Source organism: Pogona vitticeps, chromosome 2, assembly GCF_051106095.1.
Source record: "Pogona vitticeps strain Pit_001003342236 chromosome 2, PviZW2.1, whole genome shotgun sequence".
Taxonomy (NCBI): Eukaryota; Metazoa; Chordata; class Lepidosauria; order Squamata; family Agamidae; genus Pogona; species Pogona vitticeps.
In genome coordinates this window covers 82,020,070-82,041,952 of record NC_135784.1, presented here as the reverse complement: position 1 = coordinate 82,041,952, position 21,883 = coordinate 82,020,070, and the positions used below count along the sequence as shown (strand labels likewise).

At 40.6% G+C, this 21,883-nt stretch overlaps 1 protein-coding gene across 4 annotated transcripts in view; it reads left to right on the top strand.

Moving 5' to 3' along the window:
- Positions 1-21,883, top strand: part of BSN (bassoon presynaptic cytomatrix protein) — a 344,713-nt gene that overhangs the window by 237,964 nt on the left and 84,866 nt on the right. The window lies entirely within an intron of this gene.

The window sequence follows — 21,883 nt, the reverse complement described above, 5'->3', positions numbered from 1 at the left end:
GAGGGGATATTTTTTCTTTTTTTTCCCTTAGGTCAGGGAACAGTGTTAAAAGCACTTCTGACGAAGCTAATTTTGAAGCAATGGATTGAAAACCAATTAATCTGTTCTGGCTGTTTTTTTGTTATGTAGAGGTGCGTTCGTACATTGAAGCATTAGTTCCCATAGGAACTAATGCAAAGCTGGTTAATACATACTCTACCACTAGGGGGAGAACTTTTTTTTAACCTAAGATGACCTAAGGTTAAAAAAAGAGCAGGAAAGTTTTTTTTCCTGTTCTTATCTTGGATTTTTGTTCTCAAGTAGAAGCAAAATTTAGCAAATAGAGCTGTTCTTAAGTGGAATTGTTCTTAAGTAGGGACGTTCTTAAGTAGAGACCCCACTGTATTACATGGAAAGAATTATGCAATTTTGCCAGTCGTGTAAGAGGAATTCCCGATACCCTCTCAGAAAATATTTGAGAGCCAAATCATTGTTGTTTTCCCTTGCCTCAGGTAATTATTTGAGGTAAGTTTAACATTTGGTTATTTTGATCTTGTCTATGTGTCAGTTTGAACAGTTCCACAGAAAGTCTAGCTGCAGCAGGAATTAAGTGGGATATCTATGAAGTGTATCTTCTGCCGGGTTTATATTCTGGTGATAACATTCCCTAACCTGACATAACAAATCACATTGAACTAATTAGACATAAAATATTATCTCCTGCACTGTTTCTCATTTGTATTAGCCAGCGTTTTTATAAACTCATGTTGGCTATGGGGAGTGGGTGGGTCCAGATCTATCAGCACATTCTAAATTTTTTCTCCTTCCTCTTCTTTTTTCTAATACCTAAAGGCTGCTTTCTAGATTTTCATGAATAAATTCTACCATGCAACAGTCCTTCAGGCAGATGAGTTCCTGCCACTTTCCATTTCACTGTATGAAGAAAATGCCATTTAAATCTGTGTTATAAGGATGCATTCTTCCTGCAGTTCTTCTTGCAGTTGCTGCAGTCATGGAAACTGAAGCCACAGAGCAAACATGGGATGGTCTCTGTGCCTTGCAGGTGATTCTGGCTATATTTTCTGCAAGTGGTTTTTAAAAGAGCCTCATGGCAGAGTGGTTAAACTACAGTACTGCAGTCAGGACTCTGCTCATCAGCTGAGCTTGATCCCAATGGACTGAGGTAGTCAGCTCAAGGCTGACAGCTTTCCATCTTTCCAAGGTTGGTAAACTGAGTACACAGCTCACTAGGGGAGCTGAAGTATGTAGCCTGCAAAATTAGATTGTAAGCCGCCCAGCAAGTGCTTTAAGTACACTTTGCTTTTGCTTTTAAATGGAAGCACTGTACACATGGAGAAAATGTGAACTTGTCCTAATTTAATAGTAATCTTATTAAAATGAAGTTCGGTTGAGCTTTTCATTAAATTGTACATTATATATCACACCTAGCATGGCCTTTCAGGCATGGCACTGAAACAGAAAGCAACACATTCCATATAGTAGCACTGTGTTGTGAGAAAAAAACCACAACAGTATACAGAGCATGGACAATTAATCTGGACAGATTTATTCTTTTATGGCTGTTCCATAATGTTCTGGGAGTAGATTTCATAACAGCTGCAGTCAGTACAGTAAGAAGAATTTTACTGAATTGTGGAAGCCCAGTGACAGATGAATGTGTGTTATCCCTCTGCAGAATAATCCTGACTTCTTCCAGATGTCACGTAGCAGACATGCTTTAAGTTTCAGCTACCTGAAAATAGAACCAGTGGCCCAAATCCTGTTGCTTGGCATAATACATCACACTAGTGTAGGACCTTTGAATCAATGGTGATTTCATAAGTCAGTTCCTTCATAAGTTCAATCGATTCAAATGGGCTTTTTCTGTGACTTATTTTAGCATGGGAAGTTGCAGTTAAAGTAGACCCATTTGAAGCAATGGAATTTATAAAGGAGAAGAATCACTAAATTCCTACTGATTCAATGGTCCTACTATTCCATTCCATAAGTGGATATAGCCACATACGTTGGCTTGGGCACATCGTGAGAATGGCTGATGGTCGGATTCCAAAGGATCTCCTGTATGGAGAATTAGTGCAGGGAAATCGCCCCAGAGGGAGACCACAGCTGCGATACAAGGACATCTGCAAGCGAGATCTGAAGGCCTTAGGAATAGACCTCAACAGATGGGAAACCTTGACATCTGAGCGTTCAGCCTGGAGGCAGGCACTGCATCACGGCCTCTCCCAATTTGAAGAGACCCTTGCCCAGCAGGCTGAAGCAAAGAGGAAGTCACAAAAGCAGCAAAAGCAGGGAGCTGGACAGGAGACAGATTGGATTTGTCTTCAGTGTGGAAGGGATTGTCACTCTCGAATTGGCCTCCTCAGCCACACTAGATGCTGTTCCAAGTCCTCCATACAGAGCACGGTACCATAGTCTTTCGAGACTGAAGGATGCCTAACTAACTAACTAACTATTCCATTGTGATTTACTTTACTAAACAACAGGATTTGGGACGATATCTGAAGGCTGGGAAGCTAGTCTAAAAGTTGTTCAATAAAAAGCAATTAACATTATGTTTTGCACTTGTTATTGAGGGACATTTTGATAAGAGTACAATGGGACAGAAGGCCTTTTCACACACATACTCAGACCATGCCACAAGAGTACATCACAGCCCAGGAATAATCAGGATATCTGTGGCAGAGAAAACAACTCCAGTGACTCAGCCATATGCTCATTCCCATATGGAAAACCTTAACAGAAACAGGATTGGCCATGACATTCCTAAGAAACTGAATATCACATCACTTTCTTAGAAATGTATTCAATTTGTGACAAGCAATTATGTTTTCTTTTGGTCTGAAATAATTGCTTTGCAGCCTGTTGTGAGGGAGAAATGTGATTCAGAAGCAAGCTGATGAGAATGAATTGTGAAATAACGGAGACAAATGCAATCATTAAGATATAATGGGCTGTATTTGCCCTCTAATTAGACTTTCTTTTTGATTATACAGTAATTAAATATAGCAGTGCTGAAAGGGATTTTATGGCCAGCAAAATCAGCACCCTTCTTAAGATGCTTATTTGATGAAGAAGAAGCCATGTACATGCCAGTTCCTGCTGTGTAATAGAGTTGTTTCTGTTCACAAGTTAGATTTGACTATTTGTTTACTTGGACACATATTTAAATCAGTTACCACTGAAACATTAAAACACTTCCATTTGCAGTTTCTGGAGTTCCTATTCATAGTTAATGTTCCAGTCTTAAAGTTAATTTGATTAATTCTGATCTGGGTGAGTGAATAAACTGGATTATTTGAGTGTAATTAGTGCTTCCTAACACCATTTTTTGTGCAATTATTGTTTTTATTTAGTTAAATATATCCAATGGTGATGTGGAGGAGATAATTACGATTCTTAAAGGACATTCAAGCTAATTTGAACACAGGTAGAAGTTGCCTTGCATCAAGTGAAATGGTCACAGTCCTTTTGTTTATTTATTTATTTTACATTATATTTTACATTTAATTAAAATATTTTTACCCCATCTTTCTCTTTAAAAAGGAACCAAAACAACTTATATTATTAAAACATAGTATTCAAAAACTAAAAACAGTAAGTATAAAAATGCAATAAGACAATGGTATCCATGGGGGATTGGTTCCAAACCCTCACTGCAGACACTGAAAAATGTGGAAGTATAAAACTCTATACATTACATAGTCTCTGGCTCTCTCTAGTGTCCAGTTCTGGTAAATATATATATTTCCAGTACACATTTCTGGATTTTTAATATAGTATTTTCAGGCAGTTGATAATTAAATTAGTACATACTGATCCAAAGTTAGGGGGAGGGGTCCTACTGAATTAAAAAAGAATCAAACAAATACCATACTAAAAATGATAAATAAAATAGACACCAAACCCAGATTCAAAGCATCAAAGCAAAAGCAAAGTGTGCTGCTTATATACCACTCCATAGTGCTTAAGGGACTCTTTGGGTGGTTTAAAATGTAATTATGCAAGCTACACATTGCCTACCCCCCAGCAAGCTGGTTATTCAATTACCGACCTCAGAAGGATGGAAGGTTGAGTCAACCTTTAGCCAGCTACATGAGCCCTGGATCAAACTCAGGTTGTGAGCAGATTTTATTGCAGTACTGCAGTTTAACCACTGTACCGCAAGGCATAACACTCCATTTAAAATGCCTCTCCGATAGGCAATCACTCCAGGAAAGCCTGTCTGAGGAGAAAGGTCGTTGTCTGCTTGTGGAAGGTCTGAAAAAATGGGGCCAGCCTGGTCTCCTGTGGGAGGGAATTCTATGGTGAGGACCCAAGGTGATTCACAAACAATTAAACCTATATTAGAATGACAATTAAAAGCATCATACAAATTACAGTGGTTCCTCGCTTAACGACGATAATCCATTCCAGGAAAATCGCCGTTAAGCGAAAACATCGTAAAACGAAATGAAAAACCCCTTTGAAACGCATTGAAACCCATTCAATGCATTCCAATGGGGTAAAAACTCGCTGTCCAGCGAAGATCCTCCATACAGCGACCATTTTCACTGTCTGTATAGCGAGGAATCCATCCCTAAACACAGCGGGGAGCTATTTTAAACACCCGGTGGCCAGTTTGAAACCACCGATCAGCGGTTTAAAAAACATCGTTTTGCGAAGAATTGTTTCCCGAAGCAGGGAACTGATCATCGCAAAGCAAAAAAAACCCATTTAGACCATTGTTTTGCGATTGCAAAAAGATCGTCGTACAGCGATTTTGTCATAATGCAGGGCAATCGTTAAGCGAGGCACCACTGTATACTAAAACAATTAGCCATCCATATTAAACCATGAGTAAAAATAATTTTAAAAACTCTAAACAAATAAATAAAGCATTATTGGGATAAGACAGGGGTCTCCTGGTTAGTCAAAAGCCTATGCTGGATGGAGTCACACTCCCTTTGAAAACACAGGCACGCAGCTTGGAGGTGCTCCTGAATTCTTCTCTGAGCCTGGATGCCCAGGTTTCAGCAGTGGGCAGGAGTGGCTTTGCACAGTTAAAACTAGTGCACCATCTGCACCCGTTTCTTGAGAGGTCTGATTTGGCCATGGTGACACATGCTCTAGTTACATCTTATTGTTTGGATTAATAATTACTGGCCATTGCCTTGTAGAAGATAATTCGCTTAGTTGTGGTTGGAGAACCTGTCCACCCCTCCTCCCTCCATTTTGCTGGAGTCCACCCAGAGGAAGAGTCCGCTTTAAATGAAGATCTAAAGCCTTTAGAGCTATAGAGCAAAAAGGACCCAGCAGCCTCAGATGCCTCAGGATCCTCAGAGGCAGCTGCAGGATCCCTTTCTGCACAGACAGTGAGGCCAGTGCTGGAGCCCTGGGAGGAGGTGGGTGCTTTCTCCATTCCAAGAGAGAAGTACTACATGAGCCAAGTTAGAGGCAACCTGCAAGGGAAGCCTCCTTGGGAATGGAGGCCTTATCAATAAGGGACGTCCTTAAAAGCAAGGCAGGGATGTGGTGGTGCTGTGAGCTAAACCGCAGAAACCTGTGCTGCAGGGTCAGAAGACCAGCAGTCATAAGTTCGAATCCACGCAACAGAGTGAGCTCCTGTTGCTTTGTCCCAGCTCCTCGCCAACCTAGCAGTTTGAAAGCATGCAAATGCGAGTAGATAAATATGTACCACTACAGTGGGAAGATAAAACGGCATTCCATTTCTAGTCACACTGGCCACGTGACAGCGGAAACTGTCTCCGGACAAACGCTAGTCTACGGCTTGAAAAACAGGATGAGCACCACCTCCTAGAGTCGGACACGACTAGACTAAAAATGTCAAGGGGGGAACCTGAAAGCAAGGCCTCTTGCTAGAGGGAGCTGATGCTGGAAAGTTTGCAGTTGAGTTTTTGGGTGTGAAACCTGTTAGCTCAGCTACAAAAGGCTGAATTGCAGACTGGGGAAACTACTGTGATATTTGAAACACCAGCAAACCCTGACTTGCTTCCTTAACCTTTGTTTATCTGTGGGTGACCTAGTCTGTATCACTGTTTTCTCTATTATTCTTACCTGCTTGATTGATTGTATGGAAACACCAGCCAGACTTCCTACCTGATCATGCTTCTATCTGTTTGGGCTGATAACACAGTATGGCAGATCTTTGAGGTTCAGCCTGAACTTTGACTACACGTTCTGTCTCTGAATTCTTTGATCACATCTTCTTGGTACACCAACCTAGCTTAGCTTTTTGGATTTCCCCCTTCAGTGCTCTAGACCAGTGGTCCCCAACCTTGGGCCTCCAGATGTTCTTGGACATCAACTCCCAGAAGTCTTAACCACCACCTCTGCTGGCCAGGATTTCTGGGAGTTGAAGTCCAAGAACATCTGGAGGCCCAAGGTTGGGACCACTGCTCTAGACCACGGGTTCCCGGCTTTGGGCCCCCAGATGTTCTTGGAATTCAGCTGCCAGAAATCCTGGCCAACACAGCCAGTGGTGAAGGCTTCTGAACATTTGTGGACCCAAGGTTGTGAAACACAGCTCTAGAGTCTATATAGATTTCATCCTTAAGGGTATCTTGTGCAGTCAGATATTTACAGCCTCCACACAGCAGTCCAAAAAGACCAGTGGCCATGCTGCATGGCTCAGATTGAAGCTGGAGTCAAAATTCAAAGGCTACAGGTTCCCTATCCTAAGGTTCCCCCAACCAGTTCTTGTTTCAGAATCATTCCTACATGACTTGAAAAAGAAGAGACTGTCCCTGGAGATTTTTTTTCTTTTTCCTTTCTCAAAGCCCTTATGATGTGCATGAGATGAATTTTGAAACAAATTCAGGTCTCCGGTATTCATGTATATTGGCCTCAGTGTAAATTGGGGCAACATATATTCCTAGAAAAATAAATATTAAATCATCTTTAACTACCTGCCAAACCATCTAACTAATACATAGTGTATATTACCAGCCTTTTAAGAATTATATTATGAGCCCTTGCTTTTGTTTTAATTGCTGTCTATTTAATGTTTTGATTAATAACCTGATAATGTGTAGGATTCTTCAGCGTGGCCTCTGTGAATACACACAAAAGGGTTAAATCAGCGCCTGCGCTGGACCTCTCGGAATTTTCTAGAGCTTGAAGAGAAAAGTAACAAAGTTTAAGTTGCCCGAATAGCGCATGCTCCACCTGCCTCAGCCTCCAGTTCCATTTTACCGCCATCTGGCTAGGAACCTCTTGCTTAAGTTTTGCTATATTCTTGGATTTTTCGGTATTTTTTCGGCATTTTTTGACCACTGACTGTTTTGACTTTGTTCATATCTGTTGCCCCGACCTCGGACTACCTTTTGACTATTCTATTGCCTATTGCTTGGATTTATTTTTTCAGGACAATTTCCCGCTCGATAGCAGGCCACGCGTCCTCAGTTACCAATCCACAACAGTAAGACTGCTTTATTTACTTACCTGCTTATGTCCCGTTCAGCCGCTGTATCATCTGTTCCCACAAACTACCCTTTCAAGACGGACATGATCGCTGTGTTTTTTGCCTTGGAGAGTCCAACCAGCCAGGCAGTTGCAAGCACTGTAAAAAATTTACAAAAGCAGCAATAAAAGCTCGCCAACAGAGACTAAAATCCATCTGTGGGATAAAACCCTTTCAGCATCTCAGCCATCAGAAATGGAAATTTCTTCACCTTTTGCCACACTATGTTCTAAAGTTCGTGCAACTTCTCCTCAGTTGCCTTCAGCTGTTGTTAAAGAAAAACCTGCCAGAAAATCTGCAGGTTTAAAGAAAACTTCCACCTCAACATCGAAGGGATCTTCCACTGCCTCCGTCAAAAGCACCAAACAAACCAAACCGAAGGGTTCGACTAAACCGAAAGAACCCCTCAAGCAGTTGCCTCCAGTCTCAGCATCGGTGCCTTCACCTATCTTAGAAGACTCTTCCCGGGATCGGGAATCAATGTATTTTCTCAACACACTAAGTCTACATCTAGTGCTGTAGAAAAACATCACAAAAGACAACACTCACCTTCCACATCAGAGGAAGAGGCAGACTTTTCAACTAACTTCTATCCTCCTGATGATGACACTTGTCCTGATGCATCAGCTGATGACTTACCTGAAGGAGAAATAATGGGTTCAGATGCAGCTGACCCTCACCCCTCATCTCCCTCTGAAGACTTTTCCTCTTATGTGCAAATGCTGTCCAGATTGGCTAAGACATTAAAGCTGGACACAGAACAAACTAAACCACCGACTGAGGACTTGATTTTCGGTGACATTAATCAAGCGCGCACCCCACCACTCAGCCTGCCATTCATCCCTGCCCTTATGGACCTCATAAAAGATGCTTGGAATCATCCATCTGCATCTACACCAATTTCAAGACGTACAGAGAATCTTTATCGGGTCCATGGAAAAGACACCAATTTCCTTCTAAAGCATCCTGTACCCAATTCTTTAATTGTGGGGACAAACGCCTCTAGAACAAACTCCAAAGTTCATGTGACGCGTACCAATAGGGAAGGGAGGAAGTTGGAGGCTTTAGGTAGGAAGATGTATTCCTTAATCTCCTTTCTCCTTAGAGTGACAAATTACTTAACTGTCATGAGCGCCTACCAAAAGCAACTATAGTTGTGAATCCTTCCAGCCCTGAAATTAACACCTGAAGACATATGCCAAGGTTTTATTAACACTTACGAGGAGGCTCAAACAGTCTCAAAACATCAGAGACTAGCAACACGTCACGCTGCTGATGCTGCTGCCAAGGTTCACTCTCAGACGTCACGCTTGGCTTAGAACCACTACAATCATGGATGATGTGAAAACAAGAATAGAAAATCTGCCTTTTGATTCTACAGGCCTCTTTAACAAAAAAACAGACAGTAACTTGGACGTACTTCATAAAATGAAGAAAACTGCCAAATCATATTCTGTGCAACAGCAACCAAGATTTCCCAGATATCAGTGATGTAGACCCTACTCACAATATTCTCAGTCCTCTCAATATTTGCAATCTTCACAATCCTTCTGTCCTTTTAAAGGCCAAGGTCCATCCAAATCATCACAGGCAGCATCTTCTTCATCGCTTTTCGCTCCCAATCCACGCAACATCGGCAATCCTATAAACCTCCTGCAAAGAAATCAAAACATCTTTGACTTCCCCTTACCTCTGATCGGACGGAACAACTTCATCCTTTCTTACAAAATTGGACAGATATTACCACAGATGCCTGGGTTCTAAACATCATTCAGTCAGGATACCAACTGGAACTAACAGAATATCCTCCTTTGGGACAGGTAAAACTCACACTCTTCAACCCTGTCCTGGAAGAGGAAATTCACATGCTATTACAGAAACGTGCCATCCAAAAAGTACCCAGAAGGGTTTTATTCTTGCTACTTTGCAGTTCCAAAGAAAGACGGGGGAATCAGACCAATTTTAGATCTAAGGGAGCTGAACACCTACCTTCATGCAAAATGCTTCAGGATAGTTACCCTAGACTCCATCATCCCCCTGTTGAGAAAAAAGGACTGGTTTGTGGCAGTGGATCTCAAAGATGCCTACTTCCATGTAACATCCATCCAAACCACAGAAAGTAGCTTCGGTTTGTATTCCAGAACACCATTTACCAGTACCTGGCTCTCCCATTTGGGTTGTCCACAACACCAAGGACATTCACAAAGTGCATGGCACCAGTGGCAGCATTCTTACGTCTACAGGGAATCCAGGTTTACCCGTACATAGACGGCTGGCTGATCGTCTCTCCATCAAGCCATCAAAAACACCAACTTGGTTCTACACACTCTAAAGGGCCTAGGCTTCAAGATCAATACAAAGAAATCTCAAACTGCCAAAGTCATAAATTATATAGGAGCCAGACTGGACTCCAAAGTAGGCAGAGTATTCCTTCCTTTAGAACGAATGAAAAAGATAAAGACTGCAGTATGCAGGTTCAAACCAAACAAAATGGTCTGTTCTCAAAAAGACCAACACCTTCTGTTGGCATCTACAACTCCTGCCTTGACCCACGCAAGACTAAAGATGCGCTCCTTACAAGTTTGGTTTCTATCCCTCTTCAATCCCGTTCACGACAGCCAAAGAAAAAGACTTTGTGTTTCTCCAGAACTTGCACATCAACTACAGTGGTGGACATTTCTCCCACACCTCATGATCGGCCGTCCTTTCAAACCTCTCCGGCTCATAATCCAAGTCACAACAGACACCAGCCCCATCAGCTGGGGGGCACAATGCATAAATCATCAGATCCACGCCTTGTGGTCCCAGCAGGACAGGAACCTGCATATCAATCATCTGGAACTGCTGGCTGTCATGAAGGCGTTCAAAGCCTTCCTGCCTCTGATGCATGGTCGTGGTGTACAGCTAGTCACCGACAACACCACGACCATGTACTACATCAACAAACAAGGAGGAACACAATCCAGATCTCTTCTGTTTCTAACAATTCACTTGTGGGAGTGGTGCTACCAATGCCATAACTTTCCAATAGCCATTCACATTTCCACTGCAGACAACAAGACAGCAGACAAACTCAGCAGGCTGACATCGCAATCACACGAGTGGGAATTGAACAACAAGATATACACCTTCCTTTGTCACCGTTGGGGATATCCCAAAGTGGATATGTTTGCAACTCATCTGAACAAAAAATGCAGACTTTATGCCTCCAGAGCAGGTCGTGGAATGGACTCTCTAGGAGTTCATGATCCTTTGGGGCAAGGGCCTATTCTACCTCTTCCCTCCAATCCCTCTTGTGCAAAGAACTCTGATGAGGCTACGTCAGACAAGATCAGAAGCCATACTAGTAATACCATACTGGCCTCGAAAAGCATGGTTTCCTGCACTTCAAGCAAGGGCTTCAGACATGATCAAGCTTCCACCTCTGCCACATCTTCTCACGCAAGATGCCAACACTGTTCTCCATCCAGATGTGGAAACACTGCATTTAACAGCGTGGAGGATCTCCCCTTGATCAAAGAGGCACTAGATAGTGCCAGGAAGCCCTCTACTACTAGCCTATACTATTATAAGTGGAAGAGTTTTGTTAACTTTGCAGAGGCTAGACATCTGCAAACTTCTCCAGTGACACTTTCCAGTTTGCTACAGTATTTATGTTATTTGTTTGATCTCGGCCTTTCCCTTTCGACTCTGAAAGTTTACATAGCAGCTATTGTATCCTTTCAACCCAGGGATTCTAGCTCAGCATGCCTATTTTCACATCGTACGCTCAAGGCATTCCTTAAGGGCCTAGCCAACCTTAGACCACCTACTAAGGTACCTACACCTCAATGGTTCTCCACGCCTTAACTCGACCACTGTTTGAGCCTATGGCAACTTGTGACCTTTGATTGCTATCATTTAAAACATTATTTCTTGTGGCTATTACATCAGGGAGGAGAGTTAGAGAACTTGCGGCTCTTCGCTCAGACCAACCTTACCTACAATTTTTTAGAGACAAAGTTGTACTACACCTCGACTTGTCCTTCTTACCTAAGAAGATTCAGACTTTCATGTGAATCAACCACTCATATTTCCCCCTCTCTTCTCAGACCCGAAAACTGACACTGAGCGCATGCTTCACACCCTTGATGTCAGAAGAGCTTTGGCATTCTATGTTTCTTGCACCAAGGACTTCCGTACTTCACCTAAACTGTTCCTGTGCTTCTATGGCAATAAGAAAGGGTCTCTAGCATCTTCGTCAACCCTCTCCAGATGGTTCATCTCTATTATTTCCTTGGCATATGAAATCCAAAATAGGAATCCACCTGATGGCCTTCGGGCTCATTCCACCAGAGCCATGGCTACCTCTACAGCCCTTCTACGTGGCATTAACATTTCTGACATCTGTAGGTCTGCCGCTTGGTCCAATGTCTCCACCTTCATAACTCACTACAGACTAGACCTGAAGTCTAAGAAAGAGGCGAGCATCGGGAGAGAAGTGTTGACATCTATACTTCAGTGACGTCCCACCTTCCGGTAAGTGGGCATGCTAATTACCCTTTTGTGTGTATTCACAGAGGCCACACTGAAAAAAGACAGGTTACTTACCTATAATCATGGTTCTTCAAGTGGACCTCTGTGAATTCACACAATCTCACCCCGCCTCCCCACTATCCGTCACTGAACATGTCTAGCATAGCTCATGCTGTTGTGGTGGATAAATGGAACTGGAGGCTGAGGCGGGTGGAGCATGCGCTATTGGGGCAACTTAAACTTTGTTACTTTTCTCTTCAAGCTCTGGAAAATTCCGAGAAGTCCAGCGCAGGCGCTGATTTAACCCTTTTGTGTGAATTCACAGAGGTCCACTTGAAGAACCATGATTACAGGTAAGTAACCTGTCTTTTTGAATTCTTTTAAAATTGCTCTCACTTACTGTAAAATCGCTTCAAGATAACAGACTGAATCCAGTTGGTAGTCCCGTCTGGAAGAGACCCATTTAAAAGAGCAGATCAATGAGATCTGCATAATTGTTGTTTCTGTATTCTGCTGTTGATTCAAGTTGCAACTAGTAAGTGGATTTAGGCCATCATTTTGAGATAGTAAGTTATATACACACATAAACGCTCATAAATTGATTAAATAAATAAAGATAAGGATGCAACATTATTCAAAAAGCATTCAACCCTTTATTTGATTGCTGGTGTTAATATTTAGATTTTATCTCTGCCTTCTTTAATAACATTTAAATCTGAATGGTATTTTAAGATCTTGATTTTTTTAGTGTAATACTGCATCAATTTTTAAATTTGTGTTTTACTGACACTGGTTTTTGCATATATAAACTATACCAGAGGCATGTTGAAACACAAGAAAAAAAGAAAGTGCCAAATATTTCTCTCTCCTTTAAATGACTATCCCAAATCTCAGCCCCAAATACTTCCTTGTTCCTCTAGAACTGCTCTTAACAGTGGTGTTACTAATAATGGAGACCACCATGTCAAAATCCCTCATCATCTGGAGTCACTCCAGACAGGCAGATGAGGATGATAATAGTCCTCTAGTACTTGTCCTCTTCTCCAGAAAGAAAAAGGCATCACATCAGTATCTTCCAAGAAACTGACTGAGCTCAGTCCTTATGATGTTGATGTGGTCTGCCATCAAGTTGCTTCTATTATGATGATTCTGTGAAGTAATGACCTCCAAAAGTCCTAACATTAACAGGTCTGCTCAGATCTTCCAAACTAAAAATAATTATTTCATTGAACCAATCCAAACCTCAACCCTTTATCTGGTCTGATTCCCAGCTGCTAACCTGATGTTGTGATACAGAGCAATGGTCTCATGAGCCTTAGTAGCTCCAAGCTCCCCTTTTAGGACTGCTTATAGGTGGATACTAATTCCCCATACCAATAGCCCACCCAGAAGACTCAGGCAGTGCTCAAATTATACTTGTAATAAAGATCAGAGATTATAAAAGTTACTAATTTATTACAACTCCTGATATCACCCAGGTCTACTCAAATCACCCGACAAAGCCAGCAGGGACGGCTGAGGGGCCTCATGCCGAGAGAGGCCCGGAAAGAAAGAACAAGAAACCGGGCCTTCTCGGCAGTGGCCCCTCGGCTGTGGAATAATCTACCAACAGAAATCCGCCTGGCTCCCTCGCTGGGTGTTTTTAAAAGCCATTTAAAAACTTGGCTCTTTAGGCAGGCCTTCCCTCCAGTCAATTAACTGTTTCATTTCTCTAATTTCCCATCTTGATAATGTATATATCCACTGATTAGTTGTTTCTATTATTAAGTTTTAATAACTGTATTATTCAATTGTATTTTATCATTTTTTGTAAGCCACCCGAGTAGACTTTGTCTAGAGGGGCGGGGTATAAATCTAAATAAAGTAAAGTAAAGTATCTTCCATTCAGGATGGACAGTTAAGGAAAGTAACTATTTTAAGCTATGCTAAATATTAATGAGGATGGTGTTAACAAATGAGGGTGGTTTCAGAAATTATGCAGCACTGTTTTTAGTTCGCACCAGCAGAATGAGAGGCACCTTTAAGCCGGGGAGGGGGATGTCCTGTAAAAGTGACAGAATTAGTTCATTCTGAAATAATAAGACTTACAAAATAGAGTTATTGGGGGGGGGAATAGCTTTCAACTTAGCAGAAAAGTGAAGTGATGTTAAATTGCTGGCAAGACATCAAAAAGCAACAAAATGTCAAACTCTCTCTTCCTGGACACTATTGTGGGAGTAAAAATAGCCCTTTCAAGGTTGTTTCTGATCTATTAACATAGAGCCCTCATTTAAGTCTACGGGCTTCCTAGGACATGCATTCCTAGTTGTAAGATGGTATTTCACAGTAGCCCAAGTCAGAACATGATAGCTCTTGTTACATGTTTCATTAGACAAAGGTTGGCTTATCCATTTTTGTATATTTCCCTTAAGTTGGGATCTTTAGTTAGTTATTTCCTTTTTTATGTTTCACCTTCCCCTCATGCCAAGACAGAGGCATGATTCAGTAGTAGAGATAGTGTGATACAGTCGTTTTGTCTGAGGATGTGGTCAGATCTGTGCTCAACATACATCTGTGCTCATGTATTGGTCTTGAGCAAGTCACAGTCTTTCAGGGTCATACTACACAATATGGTTAGTTTGTCCCTCAGCTGCGGAATTCTTCAGAGCTTTGTGGCTGAATAAGCAGACTTGCAAATGAAGCGTGTGTTTACTCCTTATGATCAAAAAAGCAAAAAAGCATATTTACAAAATGCAGAGGTGAAAGAAGGTTGTGCTAGGAGAAAACAGACATTTTACACCAGTAAAGAAAACTCCACTTCTTAATATGGAGCTGACCATCTCATGTAGTTTTACCCTCAACCTCTTACCTCACAGACTGAGGGTAAAACACTATCTGAGTGTCTTGCAGAAAGGACAGTACAAATTAGGCTAATACTGACAGTAAAAGATCTGTGATTTTAAATTAGCATCAACTAGCATTGCTAAAAACTTTAAATATTTGCTACTGTGTTTCATTCATGTAAAAGTTTCCCTATTTCAGGAAAATTTTAAAAATTTTATTGGAAGCAAATGGTAAGATTGAAGAGGGTCTTGGTGTAAGGCAAGAGGAAATTCTGGTCATATTGCTAGTCTGCACTTTACCTGTGCTGAGAATATATCATTTGTCTGGATTTAAATTTGAGTAGTAGCAGTTCCTTGATTTTAGGCAAAAGGATAAAACCAGAATAATTTTTTTTTGTCACAGAGTAGTTAAAATGTGGCATAGTTAATAGAGTGATGGATTAGGACTTGGCTTACAAATTTCTCCTCATGAACCATTCTTTAAATACTTTGCATTCCTTTGAAATTCTATTAGGGTTGCTGTAGATTAGATGAGACTTGATGGAACATAACTCACAGTTAACATTCGCCCTGAGTAGGAGTAGCATGTTATCAACGCTGGACCATAAGTTAATTGTTAAATAATTTTTGTTTCGTATCACCTGGTATGAATTGCAAGCCTGTCTGTGGGTAAGATAACACAATACAAGCTTTCTGCTTCCATATTAATGATATGCTGCTTTCATCTTTAAAAAGTCTACAGCTGTAGAAGCAGAAGTAAACTCTTCTGTGTCTTTTGTTTCTTTACTTTCTGAATTCTATTTCTAGTTAGTAGGACTTGGTAAGGTCCGATTGTGAAAAAAAAAAAATCAGCTAACAAAGATATCTTCCTTAGGACTTCAACCAAGCCAGAGATTTTGAGCTTAATCTCTTTGGGACTTAATTTACAAATAAGCAAACAGTATGTTATTTTAATAGCTGCCTTTAAGACATCCAGTAAAACTATGCAAAAATCAATAGAGGAGTAACTCATCTTGCAATTGTATATTTTATTACTTTGGAGCGAATTAAAATATATATTATGAATGCTAACTGTTCTGTCAAGTTTATAAGGGAGGGATAACTAGGAGGACATCACTATACCAAGAGTATTTCATGCTGCCACCATCCTCTGTAATTTCTCCCAGCAACTGCTGTTCACAGAAATATATGGAGTTTCTATTCTGAATCTGTTGTAGCACTCTGTATCTGTTTCTGGTCAGCCAATTAATAACGAAGAACTGACTTATTAGAAAAAATAAAGGATTCATACTGAATACAGAGCTGCAGAACCTTTGATCCTGCAGATATATTCATGGTCATGATTCCCATAGTCCTTTAATACTGGCAATGCTGGTTGAGATGCATGAAACCTCATGTCAGATCAAAGTGATTAGTCTTACAGGTGGTTTTGTTACAACAAAATACTTTTTCCAAGTAAAAATGTTTAGCATCAGCATAGCAAAAGCAAATTCCATTTTATCTATATTGTTGGCAAACAAAAACTGCAATTTCTAGAGTGCTTACTGTCTCCTCTGTGATAGAAGCTTTTGAGTAAGTGAAATTAATGTATACAGTATCATATTCTCATATTGCAGGTAGATGGAGGTAATATTATTTAGTGGTGAGTAGACATGGGGATGAATTAAAAAACAAATCCTTATATTTGTTAAAAATCGCTGATCCATTAAATATTCATCCCTTCATATTCATGAGTTCCAGAGACCCCGACAGATACAAAGGGATGAATATTTGTCCATTTTTATTCGTCCCTCATAAGAAGACGAATATGTCCTTCCCATTCTGCCTATGGGCTCGCCGATCAGCTGATGACCAAACAACTTCATACTGATGTTTTAATAATCATGGGACTGAACAGAACCTCCCCCACAATACTACTGTCTGTAATCAGCCCTCCAGCTATGAGAAAAATCACTGCATCACTGTGTCTACTTTGCTCACATCACAGAACTGCTCCAGTAAGATGCTCTCTCTCTTCTAAAGCTGGCAAATCACAAGGGCAACCAAGGTCATTTCTGTTGCCAAATCGGCCAAATTTCAGCCAGAAAACAGATGGAAATTACTCCGTAGAGACAGACAACATGCAGCCGATGGGCCATATGAAGCCCCCAGGTCTATTTCTGCAGGTCCCCCAAGCACCCCTGGAATTCCCAGTCTTTCATATGTCAAAACTCATTTCTAGAAAAAATTCAGGGGGAAATTGCTCAAAAAATCCCCTTCTGCCCTCTAGGAGGCTCACAATCCTTCCATCATGAAGAGAAATTGAGGCATTAGAAGGCAGAAGGGGCTTTTCAGTTAGATTTAAAAGTTTTTAAAATCTTTTCCAGAATTATAGCAACCAAAACATTATATCTATATCTATGTGCAAATTAGCCTTTTTGGGAATGCTCTTTCCCATGTTGTCCTAAACCTTTGGGACTATGGTCCTTGGACTGCAAGCAAATCCAAAAAAATGCTCCTAGGCCCCACTGAAATGGCCTAACACTGGTCTAGATAACTACATTTAAAAAAAACAAACCTACAAAGCAGCCCAGCCACCATGCATTTAAGCAGCTTGCCCAAGAAAGCAATATTTGTAAGGGCTTGGTAGTGTCCTTATAGTGTCCCTCAGATGAGGGTGTCCTTGTAGATGCAGGGAGACCCTCATTGGGGGGAAAATGCAGCAGCATCTTTTTCACATCACCAAGCAGCATCCCCTCATATAAAGATGCATTCACCACAAGCTTATATTTAGTAAGGCTGACAACTGAAATGAACCCACGGAAGCCTGATTATATGGTATTCTTAGCACCACCCCTGATACCACCACAGACACAGCATATCCAGACCCAAAGCAAATACTGTTAGAAATTGTTTAAAGTACCAATAACAAAACTGTTCTCCAACAGGTTTCTTTATTCAGGATCATGAATGAAATGGCTCAAAGCAATGAGAGACTGAAAAGGTCATCAAGTGCAAAGGTGGAAGGCATACAAAAATAGATTATATAGTTTAACTCATCTTAATGCATCCTTGAACTTCTCCCTCTGTGGTTACAGCTTGCAGTGTCTTTCTCTGATACTGTCTTCAAATACCTTCTTCAAGTTCCTCTTTTTTCTTTCTTGACAGATTCCCAGTCACCCTTGCTTAACCTTTATTGGCAAAACCACAGTCTTGCTAGCACAAAGGTCACATTCTAACAGCTTACATTCAATAACAGGCCCAGTATATGTATTGAATATCAATAAACATATAATAAATAAAATTCTTATTCTCACAATATGAGTGTCCTTCCTACCCAAAGTACCATATTTTTCTGTATATAAGATGCCCCCATGTATAAGACGCCCCCTCACTTTTCTAACCCAAAATTAAGAAATCTAAGTGGGGCTTAGCAAATGTAGGGTAAAAAGGATCAAAGTGCTGCAAGATGGCTTTGATCCTTGCTTTCTCCCTTTGTGCTAAGTCCCACGTGGCTTAGCAAAAGGAGGGGGAAAGGGATCAAAGCAATTCCACGACTGCACAATCATTTTGATTCCTTTCCCCCTTATACAGCCACGGGATTGCTTTGATCCTTCCCCCCTCCTTTTGCCAAGCCCCATAGGACTTAGCAAGCAGAGGGGAAAGCAGGGATCAAAGCGATCCTGCAGCACTTTGATCCCTGCTTTCTTTTTGCTAAGGCTTAGCAAGTGGAGGGAAAAGCAGGGGTCACAGCCCTGCAGGATCACTTTGATCCCTGCATTCCCCTCCACTTGTTTTTTTTTTCTCTTCGGCTTACTTCAGTGTATAAGACAACCCTCAATTTTTAGTCTAAAGATTTTAGACAAAAGTATAGTCTTATAGTTGTTGCGGGTTTTTTGGGCTCTTTGGCTGTGTTCTGAAGGTTGTTCTTCCTAACATCTCACCAGTCTCTGTGGCCGGCATCCTCTGAAGATGCCGGCCACAGAGACTGGTGAGACGTTAGGAAGAACAACCTTCAGAACACGGCCAAAGAGCCCAAAAACCCCACAACAACCATTAGATCCCGGCTGTGAAAGCCTTCGTGAATATATAGTCTTATACATGGAAAAATACAGTACCTGACAGAGTTATCAACGGGAGTTGGAGGATTCCTCTTCTAACTCCTCTGAGCTTGATCTCACCTACAATGCTGATGGACTACGGCTTGAGGGTGCTATAAAGGAGACAAAGTAAGGCAACCTTGCCCTCCTTGTTGCTGCATTTCAGTCATAATGATTTTTATTGTTATTGTTGTTCATGCATACTGTACTTTGTGATTTATACCACACCACCTCTGCTTTATCTGTTGAGTGGCCAGTTCATGACCTGTAAGTCTTTTCCGAAACAGAAACCGTTACAGATTTCACAGCATTGGTATTGGCACTTGGGATGAATGTGTCAATACCACCTTCCTTTTTATCTTGCCAATCCATAGCAAGACCAGGGGTCAACAGAATCAGCAAGATTGTCAACCAGAAAACTCCACAGAGCTTTTAGGAATCCCTCAGGTTCCATAAGTGCACATAGGCAGACCATCTTATTTGGTTCTGCATTTGAGCAGGAAGGTTCTCCTACTATCTGTCCCAACCATACAAGCTGTAATCAATTAGTGATGGATCAGTCTAAGATCACAGTGTTACGGGATAAAGAAACCAAATTATTTTGTTGCTTCCATTTTCTCTATGAAATACAGAATCTGAGCCTTTGCTGTTGACCTATATGCATTTTCAAAAGAAATAAACCCACATATTTGCTGTACAAATTCTACTGACACTTGAAATATAATTTAGTGAATTCTGAACCAGAAGGTCCCTAATTTAAATCTCACTTTAGTCATGGACTTATGGGGAAAACGTAAAGAGCTTTCTTTCTTTCTGCTCAGTTGTAGTCATAAAGGCAGCAGTAAAAATAGTCCAAGCTGAAATGAGTCCCTGTGATGTAGATAGCATTGACACCAAGTTTTTCATCTCAGCTTGTCTGCAAGAGGCAGGATAGGCAAGAGCGAAGCTGATAAAGCAAATGCTAAACCAATGATCAAAGCCATCTGATAGTCACTTTATGTTTCAGGCTTCTTCTTATGTTCCCAGGTGTCCATCTGGCTGAAAGAACAAAACAAGACCACTGGGTTCCCTTCTATTTGAAGACAAGGAGTAATCTTGGCTTACAGGCCTTCTTGTTCTTAACTTACTCATGTGACATGTACAGCATGTGCAGCTTTCCAAAAGTATTTGAACTAGAGCTCCCATATCCATCAACACTGGCCACAATGGCCAGGGCCAGTGGGGATCCAACAACAGAAGGGCTACATCTTCTTCATCTCTGAACTAGATTTTATGCCAGTTATAAATTTTTCCCTTACTAAATGCAGACTGTACACATAACATTCATTTGCATAAGTGTACAGACAGTTCTGGAAGAGGCAATTTGTAGATGAATCAATTACTGGTTCTTGGTGATTTTTAAGGTATTGTTGGAAGTATTTAACAGTCAAAGTATTTCACGGAGGGGCAGCTTTGTAACATATTCTTACAGGTTCAGTCAGTTTGAAAAACAGTAATCCATGAACTTAGCCCTGTGTTGCAGCTTTCAGATTGGTACATTTAGAGCATACCTTTAAAACAAACAAGGAAATAAATCAATAAAACAGAAAGCAAGGGAAATGATTATTGGCTTCTTAATTTTTGTTGTCTATTTACTTATGCAACATTTATCACAAGATCTCAGGATGGAACAATAAATATATACTAAACACATCACAATAAAATCAATTCTAAAACAGTAAAAGCCAATTTAAATACAAATTTGTAGGACAGACTAGCCAACTCAAAACGTCCAAGCAAGCAGAAAAAATTTGATAGCCACTGGTCAAATGATTGCAAGGTTCGTTCCAGATTTACCTTTACAATGAGATTGTTCCCTTTCCTGAGTTGTCAAACAACATGTAAATAGCACCTTGAAAAGACTTTCCTATGCAGAGCTTAAGATTTGGGCAGACTAGTTATTCCAGAGAGGTGCTCCTTCAGACAGGAGGACTGCAAGCCATTTGGGCCTTTATAGGTCAGCACGGAAACTTTCAGTTGGGCCCTGAGGCAAATAAGCATTCAAGGCACATCTCTTCCGCTCAGTATAACAGTATAATTTGTCTCTGTTCAATTTCATTCAGTTCTTCATTAATCACTATGATTCTTTGTAGGGCTCATTATGGGTTTACTACTCCATATACTATTCTGTATGGTGCAGAAGACACATTACATGTAGCTGTGGTAGAGTCATTAGTTTTAAAAAGTAAAAGGGAGACTCACAAAATCCAAAAATACGTAAAACTGAAGTGAACAATAATGTTATTGTCAATCTTTCCTTTAATGTGATGTTAGTTGCCAGAAGATACTAAAAAGAGCTCTGTTTGCTTGATCTGTTCATCCAACTGCTAGTTTCTCTTTCAGAATTTTTAAGGCCTTCCGGTTTTTTGCCTAATTTTCAAAAATAAAACTTAGGAAGGAGGTGTTTTATAATCTGTTTATTTTTAAGGAGATCTATTAATACATTTTAAGTGTACACAAGGCATCATCATGTCCATATGGCAATTTTTTTCAAAATGGGAAAAAATGAGATTAAAAATAAGTGAGTGCTGCTACTTAACTTAAACTACATTCCTGTGAATGTTAGTGAGAACAGTATCAGGTACACCTGCAGAAGTGTTTAGTATGATCATTTTTGCACTATTCACATATTTCAAGAATGTTTTAATGTTCTGTGAAAATTATGTAGAGATGTCTGAGAGTTACTCTGAAATATTTTATTCATTTCAAATGGCCATATTTGCTTTAAGGATACAGAAGACAGCCTATTTGCAGTTGGATTGCCTGCATAAGTCAGTACCATGCCATTTCTACATTTTTTTAAAAAAAGTTGCAGTTTACCTTTAAATATAGAGTACGTTTAAACATGTAGTTTCTCTCAAAAGATACAACTCTAGAGATATTTTAATAATTACCAATTCAATGTCACCATCTATTGCAAAACCAAAAACCGGCCTTTCAGATCCTCTGGTACCTTGAAGAACAGC